The sequence below is a fragment of the Pseudorca crassidens genome, chromosome 5 (assembly GCF_039906515.1).
Source record: "Pseudorca crassidens isolate mPseCra1 chromosome 5, mPseCra1.hap1, whole genome shotgun sequence".
Taxonomy (NCBI): domain Eukaryota; kingdom Metazoa; phylum Chordata; class Mammalia; order Artiodactyla; family Delphinidae; genus Pseudorca; species Pseudorca crassidens.
Window position 1 is genome coordinate 144,658,835 of NC_090300.1, and position 26,794 is coordinate 144,685,628.

Consider the following 26,794-nt stretch of genomic DNA (forward strand, 5'->3'; position numbering starts at 1 on the left):
CAAACAATCAAATTAGCCAAGAGAGAAGATTCAGGTCAAAAATATGCTAAGGGAAAAAAAAAAAAGCTATTCTTAACATAGAATGAACTAAGTGGTTCATTAAGCATTAGAAATACCACCCCTGCACCACAAAGAAGAAAAGTTGTATTGGATCTAAAGGAGAGGCTGCTTAAAATCTGGTGTGCTATCAGAAGTGAAGAAACTCAATCTGTAAATAATAGAGAATAGAAATCACCAAAGACACATCCAAAAAGCTAAATAATTTAGAGTCCAAAAAATTTAGTAATATTTATAGGTCAAAGAAGCTTACCATAAACAAAATTAAAATGCAAACAATGAACTTCAAAATTGTACATATCTGTTTCAAAAATTAATAACCCTAACATACAACAACAAAAAGCTCACAAACCTATTTTTCAAATAACATACCAAAAAAGAAATGGGCAAAGCACAAGAACAGGCAACAATAAAATTGCAGGAACAACCTGAATGCACAGAAATAGAGGGATTAGCTCATAAACTGTGGAAGATACATATTAAAAAACAGAACGCTGCCACGATATAATTATATTATAGAAGAACATATATTGATGTGGGGAAATGTTCAGAAAACAGTAAAAAAAAAAACTGACAAGTACCTAATTATGAATATACCCCAAAATGTTAATATACCTACCTCTACACTGTAGAACTACAAGTGTTTTCTTGTTTTTCTGACTTGTGCACAAACATTTTATAAATTTTACACATTCAGTATACACTGTTTTTCAATTTGAAAAAATAAACATTGTAAAAAATTAAAAAGGGTTTAAAACTGGAATCATTTAGATCACAGACTTTAGCATAAGTAGGAGAGACATTCTTCCCACTCATAAGATTATAGACTAAGCCACTGAAATATCTTACTTTCAATAGTGAACTGAGTTAGTATTTTAGACAAATGTCATTAGCCTAGGCTGGCACTTTTAGGTATCAGCAGCTATGTCTGTAGGCATAGGACAATGTTGAGTCACATATGTAAGGAGAAAGCTTGGACCAAGAGGAAGATCCCTTGTGCTTAATTCAGAGCGTGTGTGTGCCACATCAGCAACTCTGGCCAGAACACCTGCTACATTCCAGGGTGAGTTGGGTTGACAGGACCTGACTGCTGGGGCTTTAGATTGGGTGGTCCCTCCTCTCTGCCTTTGATTCTACACTGCCGATAGGTTGAGATGGGTGCTAACACACCAACTCAAGTTTATCGCTTGCATCACGCCCCCCATCCCCCCAACCACATAAATTCATCAGGGTAACTGATCAGTGAAACACAAGGGAAAAAAACCTCTAAATAAACTACCCTACAATATTAGTGTCTGGTTGTTACTGTTGTGACCTAGCACAAAGTCGGTGGCTTAAAATAACTCAAATGTGTTGTTTTACAGTCCTAGAGGCCAGAAGTCCAAGATCCCTTTCCTGGGACTCAGTCAAGGTGTCAACAGACCTGTGCCCCCTCTGGAAGCTCCGGGGGAGAATCTGTCGCCTTGCTCTTTCCAGCTTCTTGAGGCTGCCTGCATTCCTTGGCTTGTGACCCTTCCTTACATCACTCCAATCTCTCATTCTGTCATCACATCTCCTGTTGTCCCTGTGTTCTCCCCCCTCCCTCTCAGAAGGATCCCTGTGGTTACACAAAACCTAACAGATGGTTTTTATGAATACACACACACACACACACACACACACACACACACAAGAACAGGCTTGCATGAAAACGGATTAAGACTAAGTACGTTTGAAATCGGTGCAGCCACTATGGAAAACGGTATGGGGGTTCCTCAAAAAACTAAAAATAGAGTTGCCTTATGACCCAGCAATCCCACTCCTGGGCATATGTCCAGAGAAAACCACAATTTGAAAAGATACATGCATCCCTACATTCATAGCAGTACTATTTACAAAAGCCAGGACATGGAAACAGCCTAAAAGTCCATCGACAGATGAATGGATAAAGCAGATGTGGTACATATATGCAATGGAATACCACTCAGCCATAAAAAAGATGAAATAATGCCATTTGCAACAACATGGATGGACCTAGAGATTAGCATACTAAGTGAAGTAAGTCAGACAGAGGAGGAAAATACCATATGATATCACTTATATGTGGAATGTAAAATATAACACAAATGAACTTTATCTATGAAACAGAAACAAACTCACAGACATACAGAACAGCCTTCTGGTTGCCAAGGTCAGGGGTGGGGGAGGAATGGATGGGGAGTTTGGGGTTAGCAATGCAAACTATTGTATATATTTAGAATGGATAAACAACAAGGTCCTACTGTATAGCACAGGGAGCTATATTCAATATCCTGTAATAAACTGTAATGGAAAAGAAAACATAGAAATAAAATATATACAGTCAAAAACAAACAAACAGAGAAAAGAACAACAAAACAACTTAATAGACAATCTGGGAGAATCTCCCCACATCCAGCGCCTTACTTTAAATACATTTGCAAAATCTCTTTGGCCACATAAGAAATAGCCACAGGCCCTGGGGGTTAGGACATGGACATCCTGGGGATGTGACAGCGTTATTCACGCCCACCAAGCAGCCAAGCAAGGCCCAGCCTACAGAATTCTCCTTCTTAGAGTAGCAATTCGGTACATTTTTATTGATGTTTTAAAGTCCTGACACACTACGATTCTCTTCAGAAGTACTACATTGAAAGTAAGTCAGATAAGAGGGTTTCTGAGAAGAAAAGGAACACTCATTCTTAAATCTCCTGTTCTTTCCCCAAGTCTCCGATGAGGGCCGCACAGGTGAACACACGTATGTTTTTAAAAACAATTACGGCACATCTGCCATCTGGTAGATACAGATGTGATCAGAGGCTCTTGCTTGACAAATGCAAATGACACCTTTGCCTTTGTGTGGCCTGTCTTTGCCAAGAAGGCAGTGAAATGATGAGACCACCTCTGTGCCCCATGCACCACCCTGATCGCCCACCCCAGGCCTGAGAAAACGGCGGAGGGTGACTATAGCAGACAGTGAAGGTGACTGAAAATCTGCTAAAGACAAATACAGAGGCTTTAGGCTCCTTAATGAGCCAGGGCCACGAGACCGGGCAGATCACCCACGAGATGTCTCTACCACTGCCACGTCCACGAGTGAGCCATGGCTGGCCTCCAGCCTTCCCCTTCTCTTTCTCCTCTTGAGTTCACCATCTATAAAGGCGACATATTTGTGTGTCTATGATCACGACACCACTGAGTTGTTTGGTGAGTTAGTTATGACGAGGATAAGTACTAACTAAAACTAAAAATAAGACAGAAATACTGAACTCCGACCTGGAGAGATTTGGAAGGAAGGGAGAGAGGGACAAAGAAAGGGGAGAATGGGGAGAAGCCACCTTCAAGCCCGTATCTGGACCCTTCAATGTCATTGGAGAAAATCACACAATGGGAAGGATCTGTGTCACGGCAAACTCACGGTCACTAACCTACCGGGTCCCTCCACGTCTCCCAGGGAAGGTCTCTCCCCTGCTCTTCACAAGGCCTTTTCACCTTCTCTAACCTACGGATCCCTCACTCTTAGGAGCCAGTCTGCCATCCCTCTTTAAAAAAAGAATGGGAAAAGAGTGAAAAATGCCATTAACTGTCTCAGCACCACCGCCAAATTCCGCAAACACTCCAGGATCTGATCCTTTCTTTCCTCACTTGGGTTGGAATGGAGACAATGACCTGTTATATAATAGAAGACACGCCTCCAGTTGTGCCCGCAGGGAGATGGGGAGACAGGCCTCCTGGAGCTCTGGGTGTGGAGGTGGACTTGCTGATGCTGAGTCTGGTTCAGAATCAGAAGAGCCCGGAGTCTGCAAACCTCCTTTAAACAGAAGCACAGAGGCTGCTCTTGCAGAGGGGGGTTAAGCCTGGGGACGAAGTTCTACAGGGACACCTTTCTCCTTCCAGCCTTTCTCTTAATATCCTCTCAATTGCCACTGACTCTCCACCGACTCAGCTCTCCATTTCCATATGCTCCAGCCCCCTCACTGAGCAGGGCTCTCCCTGTTCCCCCACTACTTCCCACGACTGACAGATTGCTCCCTATTCCAGGTAAACCTGCACCGAGGAGATGCGAACACCCAGGCCGGTCTCTCCTTCCTCAGTCACTCCACCTCCCACCCTGACCCGCTCCCCGCTCCCCGCTCCCTCCCTCTTGATTTTCTGCCGTTTATGTCCACTGCTTCTCACTCCCCTTTACTGAGTCGTCTGTCTCTGCACGATCCCAGAGTGTCGATGTTTTTAGGGATTCTCGCCTAGGCTCTTTTCTCGTCTCACTGCACACCTGCTCTTTAGAGACGGCAGCCACACCCTGGCCTAGATGACGGCTCATCAGCCAGCTCTCCGCTCGCTCGACCCAAGTCTGTCCCCTGAGCTCCACACTTACACTTCCAATTACTAATCTGATGCGCCCATAGGATGCGTTCATAGCATCTCGAGCTGACCGGGGCCACACCTGAGCTTATGCTTTCTCCTTCCTCACCCCTAACCTTCTCCAACTCCAATGTCCCCTGCATCAGGAAAAGGCACATCCTCCCAGCTTTCCAAACTAGACTCTCCTAAACACAGCTCGAGCTGCCTCATTTTCCCCAGGTGCACTGCTCAGCCCTAGTCCAAGCTGCCATCCTCTCTCCTAGTGAGCGGTAATGGCCTCCTAATGGCCGCCTATTTCTCCTCTCAAATCCATCCACTACTCGGCTACCTCATTACCTTCCTATAACACGATCACATGCCTCTTTTGCTTAAATACTTTAATAACTGCCCAATGGCTTTTGAATGAAACTGATCCTCAATTTGAGCCAACCATCTCTTTATAATCTGGCCACTGTCCACTTCTCCAGTCCTGTCTGCATCATTCTTCTTCCTCTGGGAAGACCGCTTTGTTTGCCCATCCACACCCCGCTCTACCCTGTTCCCTGGCCCGTGAGGCTGACCAGTACTGACCACATCACTGAGCTTCCCATGCCCTCAGACTTCCTGTGGGCTCAGGGCAGTGGACCCGCCACAGAAGATCAGAGGTGGGCAGGAAAGTGGAGTCAGTCACTATCCCCCTGGCTCACTTCCTCATGGGTCTCCTTAGCTTGCTGCATTTGTCAACCAAAGGTCACTCCTCCTGTAAAGGGGTCCTCTCCTTCCACGTTCTGGGAGCCACTCCATCACCCTCTGACCCTACCAGGCTTATGGACAGTGCCAAGTCAGCCATCACAGGACCCAGGGCACTGCAACATCCTTTGTGCTCTCTTGACATGCAGCCCACACCTTCAAAAACGGTGCCTTTATTAAACACTCCTGGCGGGACTTCCCTGGTGGCGCAGTGGTTAAGAATCCGCCTGCCAATGCAAGGGACACGGGTTCAATCACCGGGCTGGGAAGATGCCGCAGAGCAACTAAGCCTGTGCGCCACAACTACTGAGCCTGCCCTCTAGAGCCCGCGAGCCACAACTACTGAACCTGCATGCCACAACTACTGAAGCCTGCATGCCTAGAGCCCATGCTCCGCAACAAGAGAAGCCACCACAATGAGAAGCTTGCGCACCGCAACGAAGAGTAGCCCCCGCTCGCCGCAACTAGAGAAAGCCCGTGCGCAGCAACGAAGACCCAACACAGCCAAAGATAAAAAATAAATAAATAAATTTAAAAACAAACAAACAAAACACTCCTGGCGTTTTACCATGAGAGCGCCATCCATTTCCTGTTGGCATCCTGCCTAGCGTATCCTTGTCCTCTGTGCTCCAGCCCTGCTGACCTTTTCTCAGATCCTTCAGCACATGCCATGGAGGCCATGCCACAACTGAGGCTGCTGCTTCTACTCTGGCTGGCTCACAGGCTAGATTAAGCGCCCCACCATGCACTCCCAGTGTGCAGTCTCCTTTGCCACTGACACGCTGAAACACTGACATTAACGACCCATCAGTGACATATCTCTTTAATTAGCTCCACCAGGGCAGGGACCATGTGGGTCGCACCCGATCCCTCCAGTGCCTGGCACCAACAGGTGCTCAATAAACATGTACTGCCCAACAAACTCATTTCTCCAAGTTTACCTAGTGGATACCTGATGGTATTTAAAGTTTCATTCTAGCTTGTGTAGTACACATGCAGAATTGCTACACAAATAGCTTTGGATGACCTTGGGTAAAAAGTGACATCGTTTATTTCTAATTCCTAGAGGTATTCAAAACTCATCCTTCATTTTGACAATCATGAAGTCCAAAAAAATGTATGAATGCTACAGTATGTACAAATATATTCAAGGGCTGAATTCCCATTAGTTTCATCTTCATAAGAAATTAGTCTTGCATAGCAGACCCAAGATAATATACGATGAAGAGCATTATAAATATTTGATTAGTGGTTTATTATTACTGAACTCTGTGTCTGGTTGACCACCTAACCATGTGTTGTCCAAATTCCTTTATATATTAAAAAATGTCTACATCCTATATGCCTGTGGTCCAAACACCGGTTCTTATACCTGCCTCCTTCCAGGTCAGCCTCCTGAGTTTTGGATGGCAACTTAGGGACTGGCTCTTCTCCTTGGTCTTTTGATTGCCCTTAACTGCTATCAAGCAAACTGCAGGCTCTTGGTTCTCCCGCCCTCACACCTTCTGGGGGACAGTTCTCCTGTCCACTCCCCTTGGAAAGCTTCAGTCCACTCCCTGGACCTGTTCACTCCTGAAAGTGACCACAACTCTCCTAGCTCTTTGCCAGCTCACCAAAAAGGGGGAAATCTTGACTTGTTCACGGTACTTGACAACCTAAAGACCCCAAAGTAACAAAAGGTAAGGGGGACATCCTGCAAGTGGATAGGCAAGTAATAACAGCAAAGCCAGAAACACACGGTAGCCAAACTCTGGCATCAGATGAGAGAAGAGAAAAAACAGGTTGGGGAGAGGGGGAGGGGAGGGGAGTGCTGAGGAGGGTACAAAAGCCTCAGTTCCTAGCCACCTCTTCCATCATCCACCCGAGGGACATTTTTACATATTACAACATAGGATTGTGACAGATGCTGTATCTCACGAACCACCAGTGCCCTTCGGCCACATGTTCACTGGGTGACTTTGTTCAGCTCTTGCTGTCTTTGTAGTGGATGCTGTAATCCGCTGCCCAGATGCCCACTAGAGGACTCAGGTACCCACCCACACATTTCCCAGGTGCACCGCCTGCTGAGAGTTCATGGCTGAGCCCCTCCAAGGAATCAACCTCAACCGGTAAAGCCTCCTCTTGTCCAATGACGGGTCAAGGGGCTTACAGGGGCCCAACTCAACCAGGGACAACTCTGAGTGGCATCTCAGCTCCAGGGTGTCCCTTGGGATCAGCTGAGGCTCTGGTTGCAGCTCACTGAAGCTTCTCCTTGACCCAATCCTCGCGGCTTCACTCCCTCACAGGCGTTGTTCCTGAGAACATCCCCCCGACAATTTCCTGCACGCAAGTCTTCCCAGGAACCGACCTAAGACGTCAACCCTCCCTGCTGAAATATTGAACAATGGAGTCGTCCCAGGAACCGACCTAAGACGTCAACCCTCCCTGCTGAAATATTGAACAATGGAGTCGTCCCAGGAACCGACCTAAGACGTCAACCCTCCCTGCTGAAATATTGAACACTGGAGGCTCCACCTTCACTGCCCTTCAATCAGCAACATCTCTTCTCACTAGGCCTCAGGGAGGGCAATAGGTCCAAATATGCCCACTAAAGATGACCTTTGACACTGAGATCCTAGGCAAGCCTGGCCTTTATATAAGTACTGTTATATTTATAATCGTATAATCTTATAGTTGATTATAAGCAGCTTTCTTTATAGTTGATATCTTATAACCCTAAAGCTGAAAAAGACCTTGAGGGTGATGCATTCACCTACTGTTCAGTGTGGGTCGGAATCCTCCCCAGAGCACACATCATCCGCAGACAGCATCCTTCTCTGCCTTGTGTAGGCTGTGATCCCCCCAGGTCATCAAGTCCAGACCTATCGACCTGTGTCTACCTCTAACTTCCACCCAGAGACTGTCCTGCACCCCCTCCGTTGACCATTCCCAGTGTCAACCTGACCATTCTTGAACAATCTTTGATGACCCCTCCTCACTGGACCCTTGCCCCACCCTAAAAGTCAGCCTGCATACACCTGGCTCTGGTCTGCTGGGATCCGTATCAAAATGTCCACGGTACCTCAGGGCCGCAAACCACTACCACAGTGGAAGCAAGAGAAAAAAGTTGTCACAATGTCCCAGAGCAGGACCAGTATCCCACTGCCCAAGAGGCAGTGTCTTGGTAGGGGCTCTTCAGAGACAGATCCTAATTCACAAATTCAGGCGCAATATATCTATGTCCCTGCCACCTAGGGAAGGCATGTGATAAAAGTTGCTACCAAAGTGGCCCTGATGCTTCATCCTGCTGGGAAACTGGGAGAAATAGTGCAAAATACACACCTCAGAAGTCTTCCCTGTGATTTGAGGGAGCCATGTTATTTATGCACCCACCACAGTGGACTGCAGGTTTGTGTCCCCTACAATTCATATGTTGAGATCCTAACCTCCAATGTGATGGTATTAGGAGGTGGGGCCTTTGGGAGGTGATTAGGTCATAAAGGTGGAGTCCTCAAAAGTGGGATTAGTGCCCTTATAAGGGGACCCCAGAGAGCTCTCCCACTATCTTTTGCTGCCATGTGAGGCTGCAAAAATAAGGCAGCACTCTGCAACCCAGAAGAGGGCCCTCACTAGAACCCAACCATGTTGGCTCCCTGATCACAGACTTCCAGACTCCAGAAAGTAAGAAATAATGTGTTGTTGATAAGCCACCATGTCCATAATAATCTGTCCTAGGAAATCGGACTGAGACACCTACCACCATCAAACATCAGCTTTGGTTGAGGGCTGCTATGGGGGCTGTTAATTCTCTGGCATTTCCAGCCTGCCCTATATGGACAGACCGGCCTTGTGGGAAAAGTCCACAGGCACTGAGAGGCAGATGCTGGCAGCTGGGAATCTTCAGATCTCACTGACACAGTCAGGTCTGGGCACCTGGGGGTAGGTAGCACATAGGTGTCTAACATGCCCTGCATCCCCTCTCCTGCTGTGGTGTACACTGATTAAGTCTCACACCCTACTGTGGTTGTTGACGTGTGTAGTTACTATGATGGGTTTCAACAACCCGGTTTGGAACAAGCCAGAATGCAGGCAAGTTGTATTGGTGCTGATTTCTTTTTTTTTTTTTTTTTGCTGTACGCGGGCCTCTCACTGTCGTGGCCTCTCCCGTTGCGGAGCACAGGCTCCGGACGCACAGGCTCAGTGGCCATGGCTCACGGGCCCAGCCGCTCTGCAGCATGTGGGATCCTCCCGGATCGGGGCACGAACCCGTGTCCCCTTCATCAGCAGGCGGACTCTCAAACACCGCGCCACCAGGGAAGCCCTGGTGCTGATTTCTAACAATGATCGCCCATACCTGGAGACTTCCATGTTGCTCCACTTTCTCTATAGCTTTCTTTAAGAAACAACAGGAAAAAATAAGCAAAACATTTAAAGGGACATTTCACCTAGAATATACATAAAAATAGCTAGTAAGCACATGAAAAGATGTTCAACGGTATGTCTCTAGAGAAATAAGAATTAAAACCACACTAAGATATCACTTCACACCCAGTAGAATGGGTATAACAAAAAAGATTTAAAATACCAGTGTTAAATACACGCTACTACATATAGAATGGATAATCAACAAGGAACTACTGTATAGCACAAGGAACTCTACTCAGTATTCTGAAATAACCTATATGGGAAAAGAATCTGAAAAAGAATAGATATACGTGTATGTATAAATGAGTCACTTTATTGTACATCTGGAACTAGCACAACGTTGTAAATCAACTGTACTCCAATATAAAATACAATTTAAAAAAAAATAAAATTAAAAAAATAAAAATACCAGTGTTGACAAGGACGTGGAGAAATTGGAAACCTCACACACAGCTGGTGGGAATGTAAAATTGTTCGCCCATTTTGGAAACAGTTTGATGGTTTCTTCAAAAGTTAAGCATAAGTTAACCATACGACATAGCATTTCTACCCCTAGGTATAGACCCCAAAGAAATGAAAACATATCTCCACATCAAAACTTGTATACAAATTTTCATAGCAGCATTATTCACAGCCAAAAGCAGAAACAATCAAAATGTCCATCAACTGGAGAACGGGTAAACAAAATGTGGTTCGTCCACGTGATAGAATATTATTTGGCGATAAAAAGGAATGAAGCATGTGCTACAACAAGGATGAACCTCAAACACATTATAGTAAAGTGTAGCCAGTCAATAGACCAAGTATCATATGAATCCACTTATACAAAATATAACAAAAGGTCAGTCTATTAAGAAAGGAAAGTAGAACTCACAGACAGAAAAACCAACCTCATGGTTACCAAAGGGAAGGGGGGGAGGGATAAATTAGGAGTTAGGGATTAGCAGATCCCTATATATGAAAAAGAGGACCTACTGTATAGCACAGGGAAATATATTCAATATCTTGTAATAATCTATAATGGAAAAGATCTGAAAAAGAATATACATACATATATATATATATATGTATGTATATATATCTGAATCACTTTGCTGTACACCAGAAACTAAACTAATACATTGTAAATCAACTATACTTCAATTAAAAAATTTTTTTTTTAATTTTTAAAAAAAGGCGAGTACAGGTTGTTGCGAAGCCTGGGGGTCAGGGGCAGGTATGAGGAGTGGCTACAATAGGCATGAGGGATGTTTTGGGTGGTGGAGAAATATTTCTGAGTGGTTCTAAAACTGGATTGAGGTGATATTTGTACAACTCTGTAAACTTACTAAAAATCAGTGAATTGTACTTCAAACAAGTGAATCGTATGCCATGCAAATTAGGCCTCAATAAAGATGTTAAAAAATGAAAATACAATTAAAAGGCAGATAAATGGCTAATAAACTGAGCCTTGTGAGCACCCAGCACAGATCCTACCCTGCCTCGGACTAGAGTTAGCTGGTATGTGTCTGTGTCCCCATTGAGACTAATGCTTCTTGTCATCTGGCATCTTCATTTTTGTCATATTCACAGCAGAATATCTTGAGTATAGTGATCATTCAATAATTATTTGTTGAATTGAACTCTAGTGGGGGGTAAAAAAGACATTTTTCTGGACATCAAAATAATGCTTTAAACAAACAGGTTTCACAAAACCCATTCCCCCAATATCCCCCCAGGATACCCGTGTAAGTAACTCAGGAGCACCACATCTCGGGAGAGTGTGATGATGTGGGTGTGAGAAGCAGATGACATTTAGCTAAAGACACAGCAAGTCTGTCTTTGGGGGAAAAAATATAGCAGCAGCGAATGTGTGTCGCCTCCTGATTTCGGGCCAGATGACGGTGGCACTCCAGAAGGGGCAACCATCCATCCGCCACTCCACAATGCCAGAGGCTGCTGGCTCCTCTGCAGTTTACAGCCCACATGGCTGAGCTTGTGGACAAAGAAGACAGCTGAAGCTGCTTTTCAGTTTAGTCTAAATGTTCCTGAACGTCTCTTTGCGGGACACTGATGAACGTAGCCTCCATCCTGATGAAGCCTGTCACCAAACCCATCAGTAGTTCCTGAGTAGAATTCTGCACCCCAGGACTACACCCAGGAGGGATAGGACAGCAACATTCAGGGGGAAGGACTTCTCTTGGAGGAGTGTAAGTTGTTTTTCCACTGGAGGTTCACTGGAAAGGGGCCCGGAAGGTGTATCAAAAGAGGAGGATTCATTGGAAGCTCTCCCTGGCCTCTCTCAGGTCCAGGCTACTCCTGACGGGTAGTTCTTTGAACCAAGAATGTAGGTGGATGGGTGGAGTGTTTAGGCTTTAGGGTCCAAGAGACCTGGGTTTGGATCCTGGTCCCATGAGGAATTAGCTGCCCAGCTCTAATCTCCCTGGACCTCGCTTTTCTCACTTGTGCAACTGGAATAATAATAAAATCTTCTACTCAAAGTTCTCACAGACTTGAAATGAGAGGATGTACCCTGACTGGTGTGGCTATGTAGGAAATACTCAGCTAGGTGCCAAGGAGCCCCCAGGGAAGAGCCCGGGTGCAGCCGGTCATCAAATGAGACTGGAAAGCTCAGTGTGCCCTTGGTTGGGATTTCAGAAGTCCTTCCCAGGAAACATTAAAGAGGAGAGGGTCTGATTGCATCACTTTCCTGCTGTAACATGCAGACTCAAAGAGGAAGAAAAAGACTCCCATGTGATATTAGAAGACTGGCTTTTTGAAGGTATCACTGAAACCGAAGGACCCTGTGGTGCCTTCTGGGGATGGACACCAACCTCCCCCTGCCACTCCCTTCCTCTTGTTTGTAGAAAAGCTTTACCCTCCTAGGCTTTCCCTGAGTTCCAAAGAGCAAATTAATCAGAGAAGTGAAAAATACAAGAATAAAGGAAAACAGTCAAATAAAACCCAAATAATGATAGTTTACCCATAAAACAAAGTCAAGGACCTTTAGTTCCTCCTCAAGGGCTGTAGAGAACATCCTGAGCCATACCGCTGAGCTGTTTTGCAGATATTGAAACCCGCACCAGGTGGAAGAAGCTAACTGCATTCTGACCACATGCAGGTAGACACCAGAAGGTTGATGATGTTAACTCCCTAAATACCACCCCATTACCTCACCACCAACCAATCAGAAGAACGTCCGTGAGCTGATCAGGCACCCTACAACCCTCACCCCCTAATGCTGCCTTTAAAAACCCTCCCCTGAAAGCCACCAGGGAGTTCAGGTCTTTTGAGCATGAACTGCCCATTGTCCTTGCTTGGTCTTTCAATAAACACTGTAGGGGGCTTCCCTGGTGGCGCAGTGGTTAAGAACCTGCCTGCCAATGCAGGGGACATGGGTTCGAGCCCTGGTCCAGGAGGATCCCACATGCCATGGAGCAACTAAGCCCGTGCACCACAACTACTGAGCCTGTGCTCTAGAGCCCATGAGCCACAACTACTGAGCCTGCACTCTACAGCCCGTGAACCACAACTACTGAGCCTGCACGCCTGGAGCCTGTGCTCTGCAACAAGAGAAGCCACCACAATGAGAAGCCCGTGCACCGCAACAAAGAGTAGGCCCTGCTGACTGCATAGAAAAAGCCTGTGATCAGCAACGAAGACCCAACGCAGCCAAATAAATTAAATAAATAAATTTATATATTAAAAAAAAAAAAACACTGTACCTGGTGTCAGTAGATTGGCTTTACTATATTTTGCACAAGTGGACCCAAGTTTGGGTCCATAACACTATGTATTAGCCAGAACCCCAAAATTAGTATCTGCAGCTCTGAAATTTAGAGAGCCATCACTTCAAGTGAGCATTTCTTTTTTAAACTTTTACCCTTCAGAAATAGATCCTGACTTCACGCAGTCAAGTGTCTGATACCTACAAAGTACTTAATAATGCTTGTTGAATTTTAATTCACTTAATTGTTCCCACAAGTTCACCAACATGAATCATGAAGAAAAACTGTATTATAACAAGACTTACATTTCACCCCAAAATGGGCCTAAGCAGCTCGTCTAGGAACTGGGAAGGGGGCCCTGGAACTGCAGAGCTGATGGCTCAAGCTAGAGAAGCCAAGAGAGAATGAAGCCAGCACACTCGAGAGACCCTGCGGGAGCCTGCAGACCAGAGAGCAGCCAGCTCAACAAGGGGTCGCTCCTCAGGTCTGACATTCCTTTCTTATGTGAGAAATCTCTATCTCCCACCTAGCCTCCCTTCATGCTGAGCCACACAGAGTAGGTTTCTTGATGACTCGTATGGTGTCTCACACAGGACAGGCACCTGGGACCACTGTACGTCCACCTGGTTTGGGATGTGACTCACAATCACTATTTCTCCGTTTTAAGCGTCCGGGCTCCAGTGAAAAGAGTGCATTCCAACCCAACTTCCTGGTGTTGGGGAGTAGAAGAGATGGCTTATAAGGAGAAGGACCAAAGATCAAGCAAAGGTTTTATGGTTTATGGGGAAAATGCCATTGACTAAATGGGAAGTGAGGTTTTCTTTATTTTTTTAATTTTTTAATTTAACTATAGTTTATTTACAATATTGTGTTAGTTTCAGGTATACAGCTCCAGATTCTATTACATTATAGGTTATTACAAGATATTGAATATACTTCCCTGTGCTATACAGTAAATCCTTGCCATTTACCTATTTTATATACAGTAGTGTGTATCTGTTAATCCCATACTCCTAATTTATCTCACCCCCTCCCCTTTCCCCACTGGTAACAGTAAATTTGTTTTCTATGTCTGTGAGTATGTTTCTGTTTTTTAAATAAGTTGATTTGTATTATTTTTACAGATTTCACATATAAGTGATATGTAACATTTGTCTTTGTCTGACTGACTTCACAGTATGATAACCTCTAGGTCCATCCATGTTGCTGCAAATGGCATTATTTCATTCTTTTTTATGGCTGAGTAATATTCAATTGTATATATGTGCCACATCTTCTTTATTCATTCATCTGTCGATGGACATTTAGGTTGCTTCCATGTCTTGGTTATTGTGAATAGTGCTGCTATGAACATTGGGGTGCATGTATTTTTTCAAGTTAGAGTTTTCTCTGGATAGATGCCCAGGAGTGGAATTGCTGGATCTGAAGTTTTCTTTAGATGGGGACAAATTACCAAGGGGCAAGAAGCAATACCAGAGTGTTATAACAGCCAGACATCCTTAGCATTTGACCTCACAAACTGTCTCACCCCAAAGAGCTACCCTTAGTAAGAAACAAACCTTTTCCATTTCACTGCGTGTTCTCAGGTCCAAAACCATCATCCCACAGTACATGAAAGATGGTGATGGCCCACTCAGTCTTCCCAGGTAACCACCCCATGCGCATATCTTCAGATCAGGACACCACATGCTACAGTCTGCATGCCCCTAACACCCAGACAACCATCCTCACCATCACAGCCCGCAACAAGCAATCACAGCCAGGGCTCCAGTAACACCTGAATTCCCTCCCACCTCCCGTGCTCTCTTTATGTCTGAATGATTCTTACCCACATGCTTCTGGCATGGCTATTTGTGGGGCACAGAGGTAGAAGATGGAATCTGGTTTGGAGTATTAGCTTGAAAAGTGAATTTGAGAATTCCAAGTGGATGCGTCTAGAAGATTGAAACTCAGGTTAGAGCTGGATACATTAAGCTACGGCACGCATTTTACCATCCAGAAAAAGAGTCGAGAATAAAGACAGAAGAGAGTCTAGGCTGGGGCATCACGGAATTCTAACGCTGGAAGGCCACGCATGAGCTGGCAAAGCAGACTGAGATAGAGACTAGAAAAACTGGGGAAAGCAGAAGAGCGACGGAAGTTGGAAGCCAAAGGAAGAGACTGGTGCGGTGAGGAATGAGCGGTCATTGGTGCTGAACACAACTGTAAGGATGGAGAACCATCCGCTGCATTTGGTGTGTGGAAGTCACTGGTGACCTTAGAGGAAACTGCTTGAGTGAAGGGAAAGAGCTGAGTGGTGTAGACAGATTGGGTGCTGAGCGACTACAAGGTAAGAACATGGGGCCAGTGACTGTTGGCGTGTCTCTACAGAAATTTGACTTTGAAGTGTACAAAGAGGGAAAAGAGGATAGTAGAAAGTGGGGTAAACAACCAAGACCAAATTTGCATGAAAATGTAGCCAAACATACACTAAAAGTATAACAGAGATGATGGTCAAAGCAGCAGAAATGAAACACCCTTTCATTCCACACAGGGCTAGAGGATGAGTTGATTGTATGTGAATGCACATCTCTTTGACCTAAAGACCACGGTTGGTCAGGAGAACAGAAGTGCATGAGACCGAACATATGGTCATTAATCTAAATAACTGTGGCACGTGAAGAGCCGGGTGTGGGGCAGGCCTGATTCATCGAATCTTTTGGACACTTGCAACTTTCCAGTGGTCACACAGACACAGCTGAAATTCACCACTGCAGTCAAGCAGCCATAATACCCAAGAGGAAGCCAACAGCAAAGGCCCTAAAAAGCATATGTGACCAGAATGCAACTGGAGTGTGCTGAAAAACAGCTTTATTTGTGCCCCCAAACTAGGGGCTGGGTGTGGCAACTGTGCAGCTCTCCTACACATGGAGAACCACAGAGCCGTGAAGGCTCTTCAACTGTTCCAGTTACACCTCTTAGTAGAGTAGAGAAAGGACCAAAGTTAGAAGTGCTGAAATCTCTCCTGAAAAGACATGCTATGACACAAGAAAGACTGCCTTTTCTCAGTTACATCTAATCGCTGTTTTGTTTTCTTTTACATTCTTTTATTTTACAGTCTTTGAAAACTGGTGTGTATTTTACATTTACTTTTTTTTTAGTTGGTTTACAATGTTGTGTCAATTTCAGGTGTACAGCAAAGTGAACCCGTTGTACATATACATATATGCACTCTTTTTTAGATTCTTTTCTCATATAGGCCACTGCAGAATATTGAGTAGAGTTCCCTGTGGTATACAGCAGGTCCTTATTAGTTATCTATTTTATATATAGTAGTGTGTATATATCAATCCCAATCTCCCAATTTATCCCTCTCCCACGTCCACCCTGGTAATCATGTTTTTTTTCCTACATCTGTAACTCTATTTCTGTTTTGCAAATAAGTTCATTTGTACCATTTTTTTAGATTCCACATATGAGTGATACCATATGATATTTATCTTTCTCTGTCTGACTTACTTCACTCAGGATGACAATCTCTAGGTCCATCCATGTTTCTGCAAATGGCATTATTTCATTCTTTCTATGGCTGATTAATATTCCATTTTATATATGTACCACATCTTCTTATCTATTCCTCTGTCGATGGACATTTAGGTTGCTTCCGTGTCTTGGCTATGGTAAATAGCGGTTCAATGAACACTGGGTGCAAGTATCTTTTCAAATTATGCTTTTCTCCAGATATATGCCCAGGAGTGGAATTGCTGGACCATATGGTGGCTCTATTTTTAGTTTTTTAAGGAACCTCCATACTGTTCTCCATAATGGCTGCACCAATTTACATTCCCACCAACAGTGCTGGAGAGTTCCCTTTCCTCCACACCTTCTCCAGCATTTATTGTTTGTAGTCTAATCGCTGTTTTAAAAGCTCATATAAAGATGTGCATAGATGAGAATGGAGCTGGTTATCTCTATTGTGTTGGTACCAAAGGCTTAGAAGTAATACTGATGAATAAATAGTTCACTGATGTTGAGATTTTAGTTAATCTTGGGGGAAGAGGATATAATAGAAGACAACATTGACCTATAGATGTGATTGCCTTGGAACCACATCCCTGCAGCTGTAGAGGTAGAAATAAAAGCACTAGGACTGGAACTTCCCTGGTGGCACAGTGGTTAAGAATCCGCCTGCCAATGCAGAGGACACGGGTTCAAGCCCCAGTCCGGGAATATCCCACATGCCGCGGAGCAACGAAGCCCGTGTGCCGCAACTACTGAGCCTGCACTCTAGAGCCTGCGAGCCACAACTACTGAGCCAGCGTGACACAATTACTGAAACCCGCATGCCTAGAGCCCGTGCTCCACAACAAGAGAAGTCCCCGCTCGCCGCAACTAGAGAAAGCCCATGCGCTGCAACAAAGATCCAACGCAGCCAAAAATTTAAAAAGAAAAAAAGCACTAGGACCATCCACAAGAGGCATCAAGGCAATCCAGCTAACAGGAGGTAGACCAGATAAATGAACGTCCAGGCTTCACATAATGACCTTCGACTATTTAATGCTAATGGAAAACACTGTGAAGGCCTATTGATCTCATATACTTATTAACGGAAAACAGCAATGTGTGAGGCAATTGCAATGTTTAAAAGTGTGATGACAATTTACAGGTTCAAAATAAACACAAAAGAAAGACAAGTACTTAAGAGGATACATATCAAATCTTCTAAACATGACTTGATCTGCTTCGGAAGGAAAATGTCATGTGCTACAGCCCATGACGGAGGCAGGCAGTTAAAACTGACAGTTGAGGGGCTGAATGGAGAAAAGAGACCTACTGTCACCAGCCACACCCTTCCCGGTGCTCCCTTTTTTTTTTTTTTTTTTTTTCGGTACATGGGCCTCTCACTGTTGTGGCCTCTCCCGTTGCGGAGCATAGGCTCCGGATGCGCAGGCCCAGAGGCCATGGCTCACGGGCCCAGCCGCTCCGCGGCATGTGGGATCTTCCCAGACCGGGGCACGAACCCACGTCCCCTGCATCGGCAGGCGAACTCCCAACCACTGCGCCACCAGGGAAGCCCCAGGTGCTCCCATTTTGTTGGTTTCTAGTTGCCAAGGAAAAAAGCAATCTGAAAGCAACTTCAATCTAGGCTGTGTTTGTATACCAGGAGAGGCCCATGGCCTGGTAACTTCCTCAGGACGAATAGGAATGGACAGACTGTCACAAGATAAGGCTCTTTTCCCCGGAACAAAGCTCATTTGTTTCAACCAGCAGGCTCCACTCCTGGAGGCCACAGCCTGGGCTGACACAGATAATTCTGCAAAGGCAGACTGCTCCCTCTCAGGGACACAAGACCCCGTTCAGTGCATCCGAACAAACGGAGGTCCCTTTATCTCCAGGATAAAGCTGGCACCAGCCTCTGCCGGGAAAAATTTAAAGACAAAATTTTCCAACACTAAGCAAATCTCTTCCACTTAACGAGCACCAACGTCTTCTAGGGCAGCTGCGACTATGTCTGTTTTACAAATGAAATCCTCAGGAACTGGCAATAAGGGCAGTGTGACAGATACCGAGAGATGTTTCTTTTTTCAAGGTATTTTCATTTGCATTAAGACAGTTTGATTTGATGTTTACAATAACTTCATGGGGGAGACATGGGAAGCACTATGGGCCAGATTTTAGGGATTTGGGTCAAAAATACTGGGCCTGCGTCAGAAGATCTGGGTTCAGACTGAACACCCATCCCAAGTGACCTTGGGCAATTTCCTCAACCTTCCTGTGACCCAGTTTGCTCACCTGTAAAGGGCAGAGAGCTGGGAAATAAAGGATTTCTATGAGAGTTAAATGTGGTCATCAAAGATGGTACTACAGTGCCTGGTACAACCCAAGTCCTCCATAGACTGTAACTGTCACTCATACCCATCTTCATCCTTATCACCACAGATGAGGCAACCCGGTCAGATCCCGTAAGACCCAACCAGCAATAGAGGGTGCAGCTCCTGACCCCCAGCCTATCACTTCTTCCACTCTACCACGCAAACAACTTAAAAAAATAGCAAAAAGGATTTTTATTAAAGGGTGGGGCTCTTGTGTTAAATGTGCATTTTATATAAATGGAGGCCAAAGTCCTACAGAGAGAGTGCTAGTGTGGTTTGAAGCTTGGGCAAAGGTGAAGAAAATGATAGCGGTTTGTCCTTAGCTCTGCCCCTAATTGTGTGATGTGGAATTCAAGATGTCAAGATGCAGGAAGCTTTTTCTGCCTCTGAAACAAACAAAATAATAATTTAAAAATTGGGGAGGGGCGGTTGATCATCTATATCAAGAGGTGCAATGACAGGAGAGAACCTCACATCAGAGACCCTCAGCATCCTCCTAGGTACCAAGGTCCTATCCCGGCAGATAGCACTTTGTTACTTTGAAAGCAACACCAACAGGGCTGCCTTGAGAACAAACTTATTTCTTGAGAATATATACCTTGAGTCTTGAGAATATACACTTGTATGCATTTTATTTTTCAGATACTCAATATTTCTGAGTGCTCAAACACACTAAAACTTTCCCAGGATATGACTAGAATACATCCAGGAGAAGAAAATAAAACCCACGAATCTATACATACTTTCCAGTACTGCTTCTTTCTGAACATCTCCATTATATCTTATGCTGAACACTGGAGGTGAATTTCACAGCCTTTAAAATCACTACACTCACTTCTGCAATAGGTAAGGATTGAAATCTCGCAGGCCAAATAGCGGGTTACCTTTATTTAAAAATATTCAGTAAATTTGATTTTTTTTTTCTGGTGCCAACAATTAGGAATACACACTTCCTGTTTCTAAGCAATTTCAGGTTTAATTAGGATTCTCTAAGCCCCATTTGTCTTAACAATTTGACAGCTCCGGCTTCCCCTTCCACACCCACACTTTTCCTCTTTTACACTCTTCCCCACTTGCAGTATTTTATTCTGTGTAAATGCCAGGAGGAAAGGGAAGCAAGTATAAAAGCAAATCAGATCACTTGTTTCTTCTGTGAACACGCCGCTTTCAAAGCACCTTTGATAAAAGGTTATTTTCCCTTGACTGACAATGATCTCTAAGCTAATTATTAAAGTGTCTTATTTAAATGTGCATGTTTGAGGGGTTTCTATGAGAGTCGGCGATGAAACCCCCTGGAAGAATAATATGACATCACAGGGAAAATGTGCAGGAGAGCGCCCTGTTTGTCCATTTAAATTAGCTCCATCATCCATAACTAGTGTTTAAAGAGCAGAAAAGCAAGCATGATGCATAACGCATTGTGTCATGATGCATAATAATTAGGCCTGCTCCGTGCCACCCCGTCTCCCAAGACTTAAAAAGCTCTCCGAGTAAGCATTTTGTTCTAAAGGCTTTGACAAAGATGCCACTTAGGGACTTTGAAATTTACAGCCAAGCAATTTGTCATCATTTATATGAGAGAGAAGAAGGTAAAAGGAATAGAATGCCGCACAGGTCATCACTTCACAAACCTCCTGGCGATGGAAGCTCCCAGGCCTCCGCTGCAGGAAAGCAGCAGCCTGTGTCTGCGGGCGGGACTCCCTGCATGCAGACCCTCCCCATGCCACGCAGTGCTCTCCCTTTAAAAAGAAAACAAGAAAGCCACGTAACATGTTCATTCCGTGCTGAGACACGAGCAGAATGCTTTACTCCTGGAATAGGCCATGTTAACTGAGGATCTGGAAATAAATTCCCAACATATGTGCTTCTCCAGTTCACCAAGACTGGGGTTGAGGGTGGCAAGGCATTCAAGACATTCTGAATTTTAAAACATCACTTTTAGAAGATACGATAAAATCTAAGATAACGCTAAATTTATGTAACGACTAAAACAGTGCTGAACCAAAAAAGAAAATAAACGTTCTTTGGAATGAGACATCGTTATTTTAAAATGACCAATTATTTTGAAAGAGACAGCTTTTTCTGGATGTAGAAAAAAATTGAGATCTGAAGTACAAATACGACATTCCCCCGCCCCCCAACCGTTGAAGCGGGAAAGGAAGTCAGGATTCACAATTCAATAAGCCGTACACAGCATCCTTCCCCTTCCATCCCCCCTTCATTCAACACTGAGCACCTCCTGTGCTCGGACCACCTCCTTGGACCAGGGCTACCTGTCCAAGAAAACCTAAATGAGGAAGAGCACAGAGCAGGAAGGTGCCCAAAGGGATTATTAGGGTTAGTTGGCAAGGGTTAATGCAAATGATTTAATGAGTGAACAATTAATGGAGTCCAAAAGGCAGACTCAAGTAACCAGAAAAATTCTCTTTCAGCTAATTTAACATTTTACCATAATTGAACACAATTGCCTGGAGCCAGGGCTGTGTGCCGGGCTGCACCCAGGGACGAGCGCTTTCTGGCTCTGTGTTAATCCCTCCCAGGTGACACAGAAGTAAGTCCTGGTCACTAGAACATCTTCCTGGACCTTCACAGAGACCTGGCAGAAAAATGCAAGGACCAAAGAAGGTAACACGTGTGTACACATTTCCAGTCGCAGCCTTATTTAGCATTCATTATGCCAAGAATTTAAAAACACGGAGCTGATGCCACATAATTGATAATTCTCACAAACTTGTATTACAGTGAACCCACTGCAGTCAATGAAGGAGAGGGTCGTGGACCATACCGTCTGGGTAAATCACACAAGATTGCATACGTACACTGATCTGCTTTGACCTACATGCTTCCTTCTAATTTCTTCTACTCTCCTCCCCATTCATGCATCTGGCATGATGGAAATTGTCTAGAGCCAAGAGGCAGGTCAGCTCGGCTTGAAGCCTAGCTCTGGCCAAATCCCATTCTGTCTTACTGAAAGAGGTCCGTTTACATCTCTCTTCCCTCTCGTCTCTCACACAACAGTTTGACAGGTGGTTGTCAAAATCCTTTCCGTTGCTAACAGCCCAAGGTTCCAAGGCTCTGAGGCCTGAATCCTCCAAATGTAGAGTGTCATTGTCAGGAATGTGCCGAGGTGGGACGGTGAAAATTTGTGGAGGAAGATAACGAACGTGTGCTGGGACAGATAAGTGAAGTTCCCTACATGTGACCGGAAATATACAAGGAACTTGGAAAACAGATTAGAGTCATAATATACATTGAGAAAAAACAAAACATCATCTTAAAGTTAAACCACAGACCATGAGCAAAGATAAAGAAAGGAAACACAAGAGTAGGGTCTTTGGGTAAGGGGCACAACGTGGCTGGAGCCCACTTCCTTCCAGGGTTTATGCCAACATTAACATCAGTGACTTCAGGGGAGTCCCTGGCGGTCCAGTGGTTAAGACTCGGCACTTCCAATGCCAGGGGCTCGGGTTCGGCCACTGGTCGGAGAACCAAGTTCCCACGTGCTGCACGGCACGGCCAAAGAATTAAAAAAAAAAAAAATCAGTGACCTCAGAGGTTTGAGTGTGGGAACTATGGCAATAACTTCTCTAGAACATAATAATAGATCACATTTTATTATGTCTTTAACTTAGTAAATTGCTTCAAAATCGATCAATAATCTAGTACAGCAAATATCTTTAGCCCAACGTACCCAATGTGTTTAATTTCTTGAATCATCTTCACTGTTTGGATATTGTCAAGTTGTCATTTTTGACTTTTACATCCTACCGGTCAGGACACTTTCAGTTTTGTCCTTTTATCTCTCTTGCACAACCCTTACTCAGCCCAAGGGCTGATCTTCTCATGCCATTGGTCACTACAGCAACAGTGCAGCTAAATTTTTACCTTCCCACTTTCCCATCATTCCTTCATGCCGCTTTCAGAATATCTTTCCAGAAACACCATTCAACAAGTCACCACAGCAGAATGTAAAAAACAGAATCATTCTTCTTAAGAAGAGAAAATATGGAGTAAGAAATGGAGGTCTTTCCTTAGGAGATGTCTACTTTAATTAAAGGAAAACGGCAGCAAATCGCTTGGACATTCAGATGTGTTGCTGGGAAAGCTAAAAGATACTGTGTGTTTAGAAGTCAGAGGACTAAATTATAAATCCTATTTGCTCACTAAAAGGGTTACTGTGAAGGTCTCAGGTAACACTAAATTTGACTAGGTTATAAATTTGATTAATAGTAAAGACCATTTTGTTTTCCTTGACACTCCTCATGTAGGTGGATAAGTACCCTATTCTGGTCAAATCATCTTAGCACAGATTTTGCCTTTACTCATTCTATCTGCACTGTGAACCTCTATGCGTGCACAGGTATCAAGGTCTGTGAAACGTACTTGAGAAAATTATGGAAATCATAAAACATGGCTGGTGTTAGAATACAGAGAGGTCATAAATGTTACCTTTTATAAATCTCTTCATTTCATTCATTCGTAACCAACAGGGAACTCACTGTCATCTTTTCCTGCCTCAAACTAAAACCCTTTATCTACACGTTGTAAAACCTTAGTGCCAATTCTGCAGCCTCCAGACCACAGCTATTTGCCACAAGCATGAATCCTGTAGAAGTGCTTCTGACCATTTCTAAATGCCTCACTATAATGTGAAACTGCATTTCCCCCACGCAACCTTGCTCTGAGAGTCTTTGAAGGCTTCTTCTTGCAGCCTGAATTTTGTTCCTCAGCCACCTATAGACCCATGGATCAGTCTCCAAATTTACAATACTCACCCCTATTTCCAAGCCTGCAAGCTGCACACACACACACACACACACACACACGCACATACACCATTCCTGCCAACACCCTGCCCATTCATCAAATTGCTGTCCAGCACTGATCTATGTCCTGTAGGAGTCTGCTGAAGCCACTCCTCTTCCAGGAAGCCTTCCTTGGTTTCAGCTAACAGAGCTTGCTCCTTCTTCTATTTTTAAACTAAATGTCTTTTCTGAACCATCAGCAACCCACTTTTTAATTTAACTAAATTAGATTATCCAGTTTATCTCCTTATTTTATTAGTTTATAATACCTCCAATTTAAAAACACCTTGTATATGTCATGGTTTCCCATTTAAATGGCCAACTCCTTAAGGACAGAAATCTTTATACTTTTCTTACCTTATTCCATATCCCCAAAGGGCATAAAGTAAGCATAGTAAATATTTTCAGGTTAGTTAAGGAACATTCTCCTTCTCAGAAAGCCCATTTATGCTTCAACACATGTTTTATGTTTATGCTGGTTTTATGTCCAGTCCTTAGTTAACACTGGTAACATTCTGTCACTAAGGATCAGCGGCTGCAGGTAATGCCAGTCAGTCATGACCACATCTTTTACTCCTTACTCCTCATCTCAATGTTCAGTTTTGAAAACACAACTCTTTATCAGTAAGTACAAAAGCAAAGGAGGTTTTAATAAATTTATAAGAAATAATGTTTAATGTAAGGACACAGGGATTGAGCGTGTGCATGAACCAGTGCAGATAGTGAGGACAGAAAGGAAGAAATAAAAGGAAATGAAGAAAAAGAAAGAAATCATATAAGAAACCCTGTAAGGTGCACACACAGAAAAATGAGATCGAGAATGCATAATATGAACTGAGTTATAGATTATTTTGAGGTTGAAGATATACTAACTTGGACTCTGCTGAATCTAAATTTGACTAGTTTAAGAGACTTTCAAAACTCACAACATGGAACACAGTTTTTAACTTACATTTTTAACCCCATCATAGATTTCTATGGTGCACAGTATATAAATCAGAGAAAATGTTCAGGTGATGACATTTTAAAGTTGTTGCATGCTAAGGTTAATTTAGTTGCATTGCCTGACAGAAATTATAAATCTCCACTGTGGTGATTACCCCTTCCTTTTCTGGTGACTTTAGAACCCAAACAGGTTCTCACTAAAGGGAACCAAAGTTTAGCTCAATTACCTATAAAGCAATGAATGCACAGTGGTAGCTACAGTGGAACCTTAACCCAAATTCACTGTCAGTTTTTAATTTTTGTATATTTTACTTTCCAAAGGGATACAAAAGCTGTAAGAGAGTAAATTTTTTAATGTGTTATTTAATTTCTTATTTGTTGATTGAAGCTGATTAGTTAATCTTTTGGGGTGTGCCCTCTGATTGTGGTCCAGTTTTCAGCATCTCTTGGGTTATGTTGCGATAACTAAGCTACAGAATGGCTCTTATCACATGCTATAAAATCTCCTGTCAATGATTCCATTCCGGCATACAGTTTGCAGACAGGCAAATTTCACAGTCTCAAGAAAAAAGGACTGAAGGGAAGTAGTATGGGCAGTAATTAAGCAGACATGGCTATAAACCTATTTATGCCTTTAGTTTACCAGTAAGTTCACGTAGTGAGATGCTCCCATGGGGATAAGCTAGACTTGACTTTACTCACAGTCAAGCCTGGATTGTCCCCATCCATCTCCCTCTTACCCCATCCCCCCCATTGGTACCCGATCATCCACCACCATCCTGGTGGCCGAGTGCTTCCTTCCTGCACCACTGGAATAGCCTTTGGTTACACGTCCACTGAGTCTCTCTACTCTGCAAACTTTCCTGTGCACCAGAGCCAAAATACTGCATCGGCTGCTCACACGACTTTGAGATCATAGTTTTAACACATAACTCTTACATTAAATGTATTTGAATTTGAATGTGAATTCAAATGCATCCATACCCCGCCCCCTGACCCATTTTCAGACGTATCTTCCACTGTGATGTGCACAGAAACTTAACGGAGCCACTACATGTGCCCCACCCCCATCCAGGAACCTCTCTACTCCTCACATTGACTCTGGGTGATCTCTCTGCTGCCCACCTTGTCCAATCAAACACACACACACCCTTAAAAGTCCAGTTTTGAAACCTCCTTCTCCTTGAAGGCCTTCATAAACAATCAGAAGTTGTATCTGCTTCCATAAACACTACAGAACTTTCTCTGTATGTCCAGCATGGCAATCATTACCATGTCCAGCCTTTTTACAGTTGTAAACTTGTCCTATCTTCCTTGGGACTTTGCCATGACCTATACAACAGGAAATGGCCTTATTTTTTGCACAGTCCTCAGTATAATGATTTTCCATCATTTATTCATTCAACAAATGTTTATGGAGCAGCCTCCATGCCAAGCCCTGTTCTAGGATCGGGAGATACTGTGGTGGACGATACAAAATCTCTGATTTCTGGGAGCTTACAGTTTAGTGCACATAATAGGTGCTCAGTAAACATCTGTTAGAAAATTGCTGAACCAAATATTTTTGTATTTTGCAAAATACTTGTGTTATTTCTATAATTACATAGCTATTTGATGAAGATTTTTCTAAATCAAGATATTTTCACTGTTATGCCTCTAGGAATGGATCACACTTGAAAATTCTAGGGCATAGGCTTGCTGACCTTTCAATAAATAGGAGCGTCCAAATCTTCCACATGAAGTAAACCTGGCATACAGGGAGGGACTGTCACTCCATCAGGGGGTAAAAAAGAAACTGAATCAAAGAAAGAGCAATGACTTCAGGCCCATAAGAGTCATACCCCTCTAAACACTCATTACTTAATCATTTATTCAGTAAATACTTATTGGGCATCTGAAGTCTTTAGTAACTCTTCTAGGTGCCCACAATGCAGAG

At 43.8% G+C, this 26,794-nt stretch overlaps 1 protein-coding gene across 3 annotated transcripts in view; it reads right to left on the bottom strand.

Annotated features, from left to right (window-relative positions):
• Positions 1-26,794, bottom strand: part of DSCAM (DS cell adhesion molecule) — a 754,308-nt gene that overhangs the window by 706,417 nt on the left and 21,097 nt on the right. The window lies entirely within an intron of this gene.